The sequence below is a fragment of the Aegilops tauschii genome, chromosome 2 (genome assembly GCF_002575655.3).
Source record: "Aegilops tauschii subsp. strangulata cultivar AL8/78 chromosome 2, Aet v6.0, whole genome shotgun sequence".
NCBI classification, from domain to species: domain Eukaryota; kingdom Viridiplantae; phylum Streptophyta; class Magnoliopsida; order Poales; family Poaceae; genus Aegilops; species Aegilops tauschii.
Genome location: NC_053036.3, coordinates 552,103,706 through 552,117,952, shown reverse-complemented (window position 1 = coordinate 552,117,952; position 14,247 = coordinate 552,103,706).

Sequence of the window (14,247 nt, the reverse complement as noted above, 5' to 3'; positions counted from 1 at the left end):
ATGATATCAATTTCATATACTAGTGGGAATTTTTCATTATAGAACTTGGCTTGTATATTCCAATGATGGGCTTCCTCAAAATGCCCTAGGTCTTCATGAGCAAGCGAGTTGGATGCACACCCACTTAGTTTCTTTTGTTGAGCTTTCATATACTTATAGCTCTAGTGCATCCGTTGCATGGCAATCCCTACTCACTCACATTGATATCTATTGATGGGCATCTCCATAGCCCGTTGATACGCCTCGTTGATGTGAGACTATCTTCTCCTTTTTTGTCTTCTCCACAACCACCATTCTATTCCACATATAGTGCTATGTCCATGGCTCACGCTCATGTATTGCGTGAAGATTGAAAAAGTTTGAGAACACCAAAAGTATGAAACAATTGCTTGGCTTGTCATCGGGGTTGTGCACGATTTAAATATTTTGTGTGGTGAAGATAGATCATAGCCAGACTATATGATTTTGTAGGGATAACTTTCTTTGGCCATGTTATTTTGAGAAGACATAATTGCTTAGTTAGTATGCTTGAAATATTATTATTTTTATGTCAATATTAAACTTTTGTCTTGAATCTTTCGGATCTGAATATTAATACCACAAATAAGAGAATTACATTGAAAACTATGCTAAGTAGCATTCCACATCAAAAATTCTTTTTTATCATTTACCTACTCGAGGACGAGCAGGAATTAAGCTTGGGGATGCTTGATACGTCTCCAACGTATCTATAATTTTTTATTGTTCCATGCTATATTATATTCTGTTTTGGATGTTTAATGGGCTTTATTATACACTTTTATATTATTTTTGGGACTAACCTATTAACCAGAGGCCCAACCCAAATTGCTGTTTTTTTTGCCTATTTCAGTGTTTCGAAGGAAAAGAATATCAAATGGAGTCCAAACAGAATTAAACCTTCGGGAACGTGATTTTCTGAACAAATGTGATCCAAAGGACTTGGAGTCTACGTAAAGCAATCAACGAGGAAGGAACGAGGCAGGGGGCGCGCCCACACCCACCAGGCGCGCCCTCCACCCTCGTGGGCGCCTCGTTGCTCCCCCGACGTACTTCTTCCTCCTATATATACCCATATACCCTGGACACATCATATACGGATCCAAAACCCTATTTCCACCGCCGCAACCTTCTGTACCCGTGAGATCCCATCTTGGGGCCTTTTCCGGCGCTCCGCCGGAGGGGGCATTGATCATCGAGGGCTTCTACATCAACACCATAGCCTCTCCGATGATGTGTGAGTAGTTTACCTCAGACCTTTGGGTCCATAGTTATTAGCTAGATGGCTTCTTCTCTCTCTTTGGATCTCAATACAAAGTTCTCCTCGATCTTCTTGGAGATCTATTCAATGTAATCTTCTTTTGCGGTGTGTTTGTCGAGATCTGATGAATTGTGGGTTTATGATCAAGATTATCTATGAACAATATTTGAATCTCCTCTGAATTCTTTTATGTATGATTGGTTATCTTTGCAAGTCTCTTCGAATTATCAGTTTGGTTTGGCCTACTAGATTGATCTTTCTTGCAATGGGAGAAGTGCTTAGCTTTGGGTTCAATCTTGCGGTGCTCGATCCCAGTGACAGAAAGGGAAATGACACTATTGTATTGTTGCCATCGGGGATAAAAAGATGGGGTTTATATCATATTGCATGAGTTTATCCCTGTACATCATGTCATCTTGCTTAAAGCGTTACTCTGTTCTTATGAACTTAATACTCTAGATGCATGCTGGATAGCGGTCGATGTGTGGAGTAATAGTAGTAGATGCAGAATCGTTTCGGTCTACTTGTCCCAGACGTGATGCCTATATACATGATCATTCCTAGATATTCTCACAACTATGCTCGATTCTATCAATTGCTCGACAGTAATTCGTTTACCCATCGTAATACTTATGCTATCTTTTGAGAGAAGCCACTAGTGAAACCTATGGCCCCCGGGTCTATTTTCCATCATATTATCGCGTTGGTTGCGAGGTTCTTATTTTTTGTGTAGGTGCGTGGGACTCGCACGTGGTCTCCTACTGGATTGATACCTTGGTTCTCAAAAACTGAGGGAAATACTTGAGCTACTTTACTGCATCACCCTTTCCTCTTCAAGGGAAAACCAACACAGTGCTCAAGGGGTAGCAGTTATCAACTACGCGGTTCTTAGCTCCCTTTCTATCAATGATATGTAAATTCTTGTAACAAGAGAACCCAACGAATAAGTATTGGTTTAGCATCTTTCTTTTCCATAAGATATTTAATAGCAGCATGGTCTGTGTGAACAGTTACTTTGGAATCAACAATATAAGGCCTAAATTTATCACAAGCAAACACCACTGCTAAGAATTCTTTTTCAGTAGTAGCATAATTTCTTTGAGAACTGTCTAGAGTTTTACTAGCATAATGGATAACATTTAATTTCTTATCAACTCTTTGTCCTAGAACAACACCAACAGCATAATGAGTAGCATCACACATAATTTCAAAAGGCAAGTTCCAATCAGGTGGTTGAACAATAGGTGCAGAATTAAGGCTTTCTTGAGTGTTTCAAAGGCTTCTAAACAATCATCATCAAAAACAAAATGAATATCCTTTTGCAAAAGACTAGTAAGAGGCCTAGAAATTTTAGAAAAGTCTATGATAAATCTCCTATAGAAACCAGCATGACCTAGGAAACTACGATTACCTTTTATATCTTTAGGACATGGCATTTTCTCAATAGCATCAACCTTAGCTTGGTCCACTTCGATACCTCTTTCAGAAATTTTATGACCCAAGACAATGCGTTCATTAACCATAAAGTGGCACTTCTCCCAATTCAAGACAAGATTCATTTGTTCATATCTCTGCAAAACTCGATCAAGATTGCTTAAACAGTCATCAAAAGACTTCCCATAAACAGAAAAGTCATCCATGAAAAACCTCAACAATCTTTTCACAAAAGTCAGAGAATATAGCAGTCATACATCTTTGAAACGTAGCAGGTGCATTACATAAACCAAAAGGCATACATCTATAAGCATAGGTTCCAAAAGGACAAGTAAAAGTGGTCTTTTCTTGATCAGGTTGAGAAATAGGTATTTGTGAAAAGCCAAAATATCCATCAAGGAAGCAAAAGTGTGAGTGCTTAGATAATCTTTCAAGCAATTGATCAATAAAAGGCAAAGGGTAATGATATTTTCTAGTTACTTTGTTTAATTTTCTAAAACAATTACCATTCTATAGCCCATAACAATTCTTTGTGGAATAAGTTCATTCTTATCATTAGGAACAACAGTTATACCTCCTTTCTTAGGGACACAATGAACAGGACTTACCCATCTACTATCAGCTATATGATAGATTATACCTGCTTCCGGAATTAAGTTTTAATACTTCCGTTCTTACCACCTCTTTCATCTTCGGATTTAACCAACGTTGGCGATCAACAACGGGTTTAGCATCATGTTCCATATTAATTTTGTGCTGACATAGAGTGGGACTAATGCCCTTTAAATCATCAAGAGTATATCCAATAACAACTCGGTGCTTCCTTAGAACTTTCAATAATGTTTCTTCTTCATGTTCTGAAAGGTTAGCACTGATAATAACATGATATATCTTCTTTTCATCAAGATAAGCATATTTCAAAGTGTTTGGCAATTGTTTCAATTCAAACACAGGATCACCTTTAGGTGGAGGAGGACCTCCTAGAGTTTCAATAGGCAAATTGTGTTTAAGCAGAGGACGTTGTTCAAAGAAAATCTTATCTATTTCATTTCTTTCATGCATATGTAAATCATTTTCATGGTCTAGCAAATATTGTTCTAAAGGATCAGTAGGTGGCACTACTAGAATTTGCTTATTTGCCGTCTGCCTATTCTTTGCCGTCTGCTGGCGGACGGCAAAGAAGGTCTTTGCCGTCAGCTTGCAAAAAACGGACGGCAAAGAACTGGCTGATGGCAAAGAATGTCTTTGCCATCAGCCAATTCTTTGCCTTCTGCTAGCGGACGGCAAAGAATATTTGCCGTCAGCTGGCAGACGGCAAAGAGAGAGGTGGGCCCCACTAACGAGCTGTTTAGAAAAAACCTAACAGCCCCCCTCTTTGCCGTCTGCTAGCAGACGACAAAGAAAGTGGCCAAGCTAACGCCCGTTTGCTAGGATCTTTGCCGTCTGCTGGCGGACGGCAAAGAACCGTGCCCTAACTAAAATCCATATCGACGCCCGCCCGCGCCCCACATCTGTCCCTCTCTCCCTCCGCCCGCGCCCGAGCCGCCACCGCCCCGCACCATCCCATCCCTGTGCCACCGCCGCCCCGCGCCACCCCCGTCACCGTGCCGCCCCAGCAGCCCTGGTGACCCCCTTCTCCGCCCCGCGCCATCCCCGCCGTCGCGCCACGCCGCCCGTGCCCGAGCCGCCGCCCCACACCACCCACGTCGCCGCGGCACCCCCTCCTCCACCCCGGCGACCCCGGCGCCACATGTACCTGTGTCATGGCTGGGAGAAGTTCTACCGTGCCTACGACCTCTGGCTGGGGTACTTCCTTCTCTTCAGGTACGACGACGACGCCACCATGCTCATCATGAAGGTGTTCAATGCGACTATGTGACGCATGCGCTACGCTGACGACGATGATGCCGGTACGTTCTACCTCTTCTTATTCCTCTACATTTGGCTTTGTCTTGCATCGATTTTTAACGGTCATTAATTGTTGCATTTGGACATGCAATGGGAGTAGCAGCAGCGGCACTGGCTACAGCCAAAGCAGCAGCGATTCTGGCTGTAGCAAAAGCAACAACGATTCTGGCTGTAGCAAAAGCAGCAGCGATTCGGGCTGCAACAAAGACAGCAAGGAGGATGATCTGGACTGGAGTGGGGAAGGAGAGGAGCAGAGTGGGCATCAGGCTGAGGATGACCTAGCGATGGTGGTGGCCGACCAAGGGCAGGAGATGGTGGTGGCGCACCATGGGCAAGAGATGGTGGTGGCTGAGGATGACCTAGCGATGGTCATGCCTGTCCTGCCTGAAGATGGCCTCGCGATGGTGGTGGTTCCTGACAATGACCTCGCGCCGGTGGTGGCGCCGGCGATCCCACAGCTGGGCGACATGACCACGCCAATTGTGGTAGAAGACTACATCCCACTGCCTCCACCGCCTCGCCGCTCTTGGCGCATCAGGCTGAGGAAGGAGAAGGAGAAGAACAATGAGAACTGAACTATGTCAGGTATGTCAGATCTCCAAAATGATATATATATATATATATATATATATATATAGTTAGCTCTAATATGCTTAGTTACCTATGTTAGCTCTAATATGCTTAGTTACATATGTTAGCTCTAATATGCTAAGTTATCTCTACTATGCTTAGTTTCCTATAGGTTAGCTCCAAAATTACTTATGTTAGCACAAAATGACCAAGTTTACATAATAAGCTTATAGTATTCTTCTTCTTCTTCTTCCAAAATGACATAAGTTAGCTATAAGTTAGCTCTAATATGCTTAGTTCACTAGAAGATGACATAATTAGCTAGGTTGGCTCCATTTTACCTAAGTTGGCTCTAATATGCTAAGTTATCTCTAATATGCTTAGTTTCCTATAGGTTAACTCCAAAATTACTTATGTTAGCACAAAATGACCAAGTTTACATAATAAGCTTAATTATAGTCTTCTTCTTCTTCTTCTTCTTCTTCTTATTATTATTATTATTATTATTATTATTATAGTCTTCTTCTAGTATTCTTCTAGTCTTCTTCTTCTTCTTCTTCTTCATTTTCTTCTAGGTTAGCTCCATTTTACTTAAGTATGCTTATTTCTTATAGTCTTCTTCTTCTTCATTTCCTTTTTCTTTTTCTAACATCTTGTTTATCATTTTGCAGATTTGATTTAATTCACGGAAGCTTGCATGGATGGAGTGCTTCTTTTCCATTTGTGCTTTTATTTTGTATCAATGAACTTGCATGGTTGGAACTTGTTATATGGATGGATGGATAACGGTGTAGGATGAACAATGTGAAACTTTTGTAATATGTAAGGATGGAACTATATATGTGTTGGTTATGTATGTATATATGATGAAACTTGTGTGTTGGATATGCTTGTTGTGTATATATGTGAATTGCTGTGTATATCTCTGTATATCTATGAATTGCTGTCAAATTGAATGAATTAAATTAAAAACAGGGCTGTACAGGCTCTTTGCCGCCAGCTAGCTGACGACAAACATGCCACGTGGCAGCTACTTGTGCTTCCTGGGACTGGCATGTTTGAGCACTTTGCCTATAGTGGCAGACGCAAAGGCCGGATGCTCTTTGCCGTCAGCAGCGGACGGCAAAGGCTGCCGTTAGCCGCCTAACGGACTAACAGCACATTTATTGCCGTCGGCTTTCTTTGCCGTCAGCCGCTGATGGCAAAGGCCCCTTTGTCGTCCGCTTCATAAAGCAGACGGCAAAGAAGCTCTTTACCGTAGCCTACTTTGCCAGAGCCTTTTGCCGTCCGCGGCAGACAGCAAAGGCCTTTGCCGTCTGCCGTGGCAGACGGCAAAGTAGCTGATTCCTGTGGTGTGGCGTAGCAATAGAAGCAAGACAAATTAATTCTTTTTCATGTAGATTTCTACTAAATTTGGAAAAATTAAAGTCATGAGACTCATCACCAAAACTAACACCCACAGTTTGTTTCTTACAATCTATCTTAGCATTAATTGTGTTCAAGAAAGGTCTACCAAAAATAATGGGACAAAAGTCATCTTGTGGGGAACCAAGAACAAGAAAATCAGTAGGGTATTTGATTTTCCCACACAAGAATTCAACATCTCTGACAATCCCAATTGGTGATATGGTGTCTCTATTAGCAAGTTTAATAGTAACATCTATTTCTTCTATCTCTGCAGGAGCTATGTCTTTCATAATTTCTTGATATAAAGTGTAAGGAATAGCACTCACACTAGCACCCATGTCACATAAACCATGATAACAGTGATCTCCTATTTTAACTGAGATGACAGACATGCCAACAACAGGTCTATGTTTATCCCTTTTATCGGGTTTAGCAATTCTAGCAGCTTCCTCACAGAAATAAATAACATGCCCATCCATATGTTCTTCTAAGAGATCTTTAACCATAGCAATGCTAGGTTCTACTTTAATTTTTTCATCAGGTCTAGGTGTTCTAATATAGCTTTTGTTAACCACAGTTGAAACTTTAGCATGTTCCTTTATCCTAACAGGAAAAGGTGGTTTCTCAATATAAGCAGAAGGGACAACTGGATCAACATTATAAATTATAGTTTCTTCTTTAACTGGTACCGGTTCTTTAATTTCTTATTTAATAGGTGGGTGACATTTAAACCACTTCTCTTTAGGGAGTTCAACATGAGTAGCAAATGATTCACTAAAGGAGGCTAGTATCTCAGAGTCAAGTCCATATTTAGTGCTAAACTTTTGAAAAGCATCGATATTCATAAAAGATTTAACACAATCATACTTAAGCTTAATACCTAACTCTTTACCTTCGTCGAGTTCCCAATCTTCAGAGTTGCATTTAATTCTTTCCAAAATATCCCATCGGAATTCAATAGTCTTCTTCATAAAAGAACCAGCACAAGAAGTATCAAGCATGGTTTGATCATTACGAGAAAGTCGAGCATAAAAGTTCTGGATAATAATTTCTCTTGAGAGCTCATGATTGGGGCATGAATGTAACATTGACTTAAGCCTCCCCCAAGCTAGAGTGATACTTTCTCCTTCACGAGGCCAAAAATTATATATATAATTCCGATCACGATGAACTAGATGCATAGGATAACTTTTTGATGGAACTCCAATTTCAAATGATTCCAGTTCCACGATCCAATATCATCGCATAGCCTATACCATGCCAATGCTTTTCCCTTCAAAGATAAAGGGAAAACCTTTTTCATCACCTCATCTCTGGGTAAACCTGCAAGCTTGAACAATCCACAAATTTGTTCCACATATATCAAGTGCATATCAGGATGTTCGGTTCCATCTCCTGCATTAGGATTAGCTAGCAGTTGTTCTATCATACCCGAAGGAATTTCATATTAAATATTTTTAGTAGGTCCAGTAGGTTGGGGGGTAGCTAAATGTGGTTCCGGAGGAGGTGAAGATACCCCGAACAAACCCCTAAAAAGGATTGTTTTCCATAGTGATAAGTGACAACAAATTTCAGCACACTATATAAATGTTTCCTTACCAAAGGCGCTTCACTCCCAGGCAACGGCGCCAGAAAATAGGCTTGATGACCCACAAGTATAGGGGATCGATAGTAGCTCTTTTCGATAAGTAAGAGCGTTGAACCCAATGTAAGTGCATCTAGTGCCCCTTAGTGATTTTGGTGTATTGAAGACTTATAGTTTAGGGACTAATGTGTTTATGAGTGTACACAGGTCTGTAAGTCTATGAGGAGTTTGATATTTACAGAGAAAGTCGACCCCTAAAAATGAAGTTCTTCGATTGAAGATTTTGGATTTCTGAAGACTTTCTGAAGACTTTGAAAGTGAAGAAATTGGTGTAACCCTGAAGACTTGGTATTCATACGAGGAACATGAAGCGTGAATACTTTTGTTTTCGTAGTTTCATTTTCTCTTTCTTGAGTCATAGGAAACACCGTACTATTAAAGGGGGTCGAGGAAATACTAAGGAAAAATTTCCATGTGAGGCTCAACTCAAATCCTACATCTACCAATCCCTTCGAGTGAAGCCATTGGAAATCTCATACAGTTCAGTCAATTTCTTCAGTGACAGAGACGAAGTTCTTCTGATCGCTGAGGAATTTTTTCTGACTGAGGAGTTAGGAATTCGCCAGTGCGGATTGCCTACATAGTGAGGAACATGATAGCCTTGAGGAATTTGATACTCAAATTTCCGACCATTGCTGTGCTACACGCCAGCTGTCCCAAAATATCTCCCGACCTAACGGTCATATCATTGAAGGGCATTTATGTCTTATCATGTCGGGCCGCTCCCTAGGCTATAAATAGCCGCCCCCTACAACCACTAGCTGGTTGGCTGCTCCGAGAGAAACTGACACTTGTCATTTGTGAGCATCCCATCCTCCGAGGACTTCGAGTGAAAATCATCAAGTGAGGAAACCCAAACCCAAACACCTACAAACCCAAAGTGATTGAGCATCACTCAAGAGATTGATCCTGCGTGGATCCGACGCTTGTTACCTTTGAGGACTGTGCTTCTTCCAGACGGTTAGGCGTCATGGTCTAGAGCATCCAAGAGGAATTGTGGATCGCCGAGTGACCGAGTCTGTGAAGGTTTGGAAGTCACCTGAAGACTTACCAGAGTGATTGGGCGAGGTCTGTGTGACCTTAGCTCAAGGATAATATGGTGAGGACTGTGTGTCCTCAGGTTTAAATACCTAGCCGCTCCAACCAGACGTACAACTGAGACAGCAGTTGGAGCTGGTCTACCAAATCATTGTCTTCACCAAGCTTACTGGTTCTATTTCCTCAACTCTTTCATTTCCTCATAACTGTGTTGTGCACTTGTTCATATCTGTGTTTGAAGACTTTGACTGAAGACTTTCTCAATTTCCTTAGTTCAATTTCTTCAGTCTGTTTGTCTCCATCCTGTGTTATCATGTGTTTACGCTTTCTGTACTCTGTGCTTGTCTTCATGTCATCATGATGACCATGCTTGTGCTCTGTTATGTTTACTTTTGAGTACTTATTCCGCTGCAAGTAGTTCTTCGCTAAGGAATTTCCTCACCAGCAAATTCCTCAGTGAAGAATTCATAAAAATCGCCTATTCACCCCCTCTAGTCGATATAACGCACTTTCAATTGGTATTAGAGCAAGGTACTCCCTTGTTCTGTGTGATTTTGGTTTTACTGCCTGGAGTTTTAGTTATGTCGACCACAGGAATGAAGACCGTGTCATGCCCCATCTTTGACGGTCACGAGTATCCCAAGTGGAAGGCCATGATGAAGAAGCGTCTCATGGCGATGAACAGTGAGCTGTGGACCGTCACTGAGATTGGTCTTACCGATCTGTGCAAGATGGCAGAAGCTGATGACATTCGCAAGTTCACCCTTCTCAACCTCACGGCGAAGGACGTCATCTGCTCCTGTCTGTCTCAAAATCAGTTTAGGAACATCATGCATCTCGATCATGCGAAGCTTATCTGGGACCGTCTCTCTAAGGTCTATGAAGGTCGTCGAACCCGTCATGATCCTTGGTTTGAGGACTTCAAGGAATCTCTCAAAGCGATGAGATTCGAACCAGAATCATCATCTTCTACACCATGCCTTATGGCAAAAGATGCAAAGGTAACTGAATGCTATCTATCTGAATCCAGTGATGATGAATCTGGTGATGAATTTGGACCCATCTATGTCAAACTTGCTTCCCTTGCCACTAAACAACAAAGAGCTTTGGAAAAAGTTCAATACATGCTAAATAAGAGCAATGATATGTTGGGTGAAGAAATGGATCAGTCGAAAGCTTTGGCTGAGAGTCTTCAAAGACTTCAGACTAGGTTTGACACCCTTCAGGGTCATCATAACACTCTCTTATCTGATCATGAGAAGCTTTCTTATGAATTTCTTCAAAGAAAGCAAGATCTTGAAAAGCTAAGAGCGAGTTATGAAGATCTTCAGAAGGAGCGCAATTCATTACTTGCTCAACAATCAGCGCTTCTCAAGAAGAATTTGTTCCTCCATGTTTGAAGTGCATTGGGCGTGAATCTGCTAATTCTTCACCTGAATGTTCAAATGCTTCTAATGCTACAAATTCTTCAACTGTCTCTGCTATCACTAATTCCTCATCTGAGGACATTGCTAGTATCACTGATGATGCACGGCTGAAGGAATTGTACATGACATGCATGTACAAAAGCCTCAAAGGGCATCAGACTCTTTGTGATGTGCTTAAAAAACAGATCCTCAACAGGAACCCTAGGAAAGAGGGTATTGCCTTTGAGAGGAAACTCAATGCTGATGGTACATATTGGAAGCCTGAGCAGTACCCCAAAACCTCATGGGTTGCTGCAAAGGGACCTCCAGTTGATCCATCCAACTTATCTGGCTTTACATGGGAATCTCCTCATTCTTCTGATGAGTCATTTGACTCCAACTATAAACTGTTCAAAAATCAGAATGGTGAAGTATTTGCTAGATATGTTGGCACTAACTGCAGGAACGGTTCCCCTATGAAGAAAATCTGGGTTCCCAAAAGGTGCCTTGAAAGTCTTCAGGTGAATGTCCTCATGACAACACCTGTGAAGAATAGGAACCCCAGATCAAATTCTTCATATGGATCCAAGTCCTCATACGTACCAAATTCCTCACGTGGATCAAATTCCTCAAAAGGATCAAAGTCCTCATATGATCATCATCGTGCTAACCCCTCGGTTTTGCAAGGAAGAGCTAAGGGCTATGAATATGAGCATTACTCTTCTAACCATTATGTTCATAAGTCCTCGAAGAATTTCTCTGCTTATTCATATGCTTACCCTAACTCCTCTTATGTGAAACGAAGTGGACTGGCTTCTATGCCACCTTTCTTGTACGGAGCTCGCAGAGTGATGAACTCTTTGCCACCCCTTCAGATGTGGGTGGTGAAGAAAAAGAACTAATTTCTTCTGCAGGGTCAGGTCTCCAGACGTGCGTAAACGTCTGAAGAATTTGCTGGAGACCTGAGATTGCCTGAAAGGACGCAGGCTAATCATGAGGAAATGAACTTTCATTTCTCACGTCCTCATACTACTTTATCTGTCTATTGCTTGACGAAATTGATCTGATGAATTAATGTCATATCCTTCACTGATGAAGTATATGAGTTCATAAGCTGCACTAATTCATCTGCAGGATGATCAACCCAAAGCCACTGAGTAAGTCGTCGATAGTGGATGTACAAACCACATGACTGGTGACAAGAATCTGTTGATGGATGCTCCCTTATCTCCATCGCATCTGAAGCATATCATCTTTGCTGACAAAGGCAAAAGCAAGGTATTGGGTCTAGGTAAGGTTGCTATCTCAAAGGATCGGCACATGGACAAAGTCATGCTCGTCGAGTCCTTAGGATACAACCTCATGTCTGTCTCAATGCTTTGTGATCTTGATATGGTTGTTTTGTTTGGCAAGTATCGTTGTGTTGTGATCATGGAAGCTGACAATTCCAAAATCTTCGAAGGCTTTAAGAGAGGAGACTTGTATATTGTTGATTTCTCTACAGGACCACAACCAGCCGTATGTCTACTTGCAAAAGCTTCAGAAGGCTGGCTATGGCATCGATGACTTGGTCATGCAGGCATGAGGAATTTGCACACGCTTGTGAAGAAGAAGCATGTCATTGGCATTGAGAATGTCAAATTCCTCAAGGATCACTTATGCGGAGCCTGTGAAGCTGGAAAGATGACCAAGGCCAAGCATCCAGCGAAGACTATCATGACCACTACTCGACCATTTGAATTGCTTCACATGGATCTTTTTGGTCCTAATCATTATTCTGCAGTTTCAAATGATGCATCTCAATATGGCTTTGTTATTGTTGATGATTACTCTCGTTACACATGGGTACACATTGTTACTTACAAACATGAAGTGCAGGAAGTCTTCAAACGATTTTCTTCGAGGGCTTCAACCAACTTTGGTGTGAAGATCAAGCACATCAGAAGTGACAATGGAACTGAGTTCAAGAACTCTGGTCTTGATGACTATCTTGATGAAAATGGTATTACTCATGAGTTATCTTCTCCTTATACTCCTCAGCAGAATGGTGTCGTGGAGCGCAAGAACAGGACTCTTGCTGAGATGGCTCGCACTATGCTTGATGAATACAAGACGCCTCGTTGTTTCTGGATTGAGGCAATTGATACTGCGTGCCACATCATCAACTGAGTATATCTTCACAAATTCTTCAAGAAGACTGCCTATGAACTCCTCACTGGCAAGAAACCCAATGTGAGTTATTTCAAAGTCTTCGGTGCTAAATGTTAGATTAGAGATCCTCATCACAACTCTAAATTTGCACCGAAAGCACATGAAGGTTTCATGCTTGGTTACGAAAAGGACTCGCACACCTACAGAGTCTTCAACAATGTTCTTCACAAGGTTATTGAAACTGTAGACGTGCGGTTCGATGAAACTAATGGCTCGCAAAGAGAGCACCTACCTTTTGTGATAGATGAACCAGCACCTGAGGAATCTATCAAGTTCAAGGCTACTGAGGATGTCGTTCCTACTGAAGAATCTGCTGAAGAATTCATTCCAGAACGTGAAGAACGTCGAGTTGATGCACCTGAAGAAAATGGTGCTGAGGAAAATGGTCCTGAAGAAAATGCTGATCAAATTCCTCGACGACAACCCGCTCATCCTCGCGTTGCAAACGAATTGCAAATTGAGAGAATGATCGATGACATTGAAGCACCAGGTCCTCTCACACGCTCAAAAGCTTCCCATTGTCTAACTTTAGTGGGCACTTTGCTTTTGTCTGTATCACAGAGCCCACTAAGGTAGATGAAGCATTTATGGAGCCTGAGTGGATTCAAGCTATGCAAGAAGAATTACATCAGTTCGAGCTCAACAACGTCTAGGAACAGGTCAAACGTCCAGATCCTCGCAAGCCCAATATCATTGGCACAAAGTGGATCTACCGCAACAAGCAATATGAAAATGGCCTTGTGGTGAGGAATAAGGCACGGCTTGTAGCTCAAGGCTACACACAGGTTGAAGGAATTGATTTCGATGAAAATTTTGCACCTGTTGCTAGACTTGAGGCTATTCGCATATTACTTGCTTATGCTAACCATCATGATACCACTTTATATCAAATAGATGTGAAAAGCGCATTCCTCAATGGTAAGCTTGAGGAAGAAGTATATGTTGCTCAACCCCCAGGTTTTGAAGATCCAAAGCATCCTGAAAAAGTCTTCAGACTCAATAAGGCTCTCTATGGCCTCAAGCAGGCCCCTCGGGCGTGGTATGATACTTTGAAGGAATTCCTCATGAAGAAAGGCTTCAAACCCGGTTCACTTGACCCTACTCTTTTCACTAAATCTTATAATGGTGAATTGTTTGTGTGCCAAATATATGTTGATGATATTATCTTTGGCTGTACTGACCAACGTTACACTGACGAATTTGGTTATATGATGAGAGAGGAATATGAAATGTCTATGATGGGAGAATTGAAATTCTTCTTAGGTCTTCAAATTCGTCAACAACGCAATGGCATATTCATATCTCAGGAGAAGTACCTCAAGGATGTACTGAGGAAATTCGGCATGCAA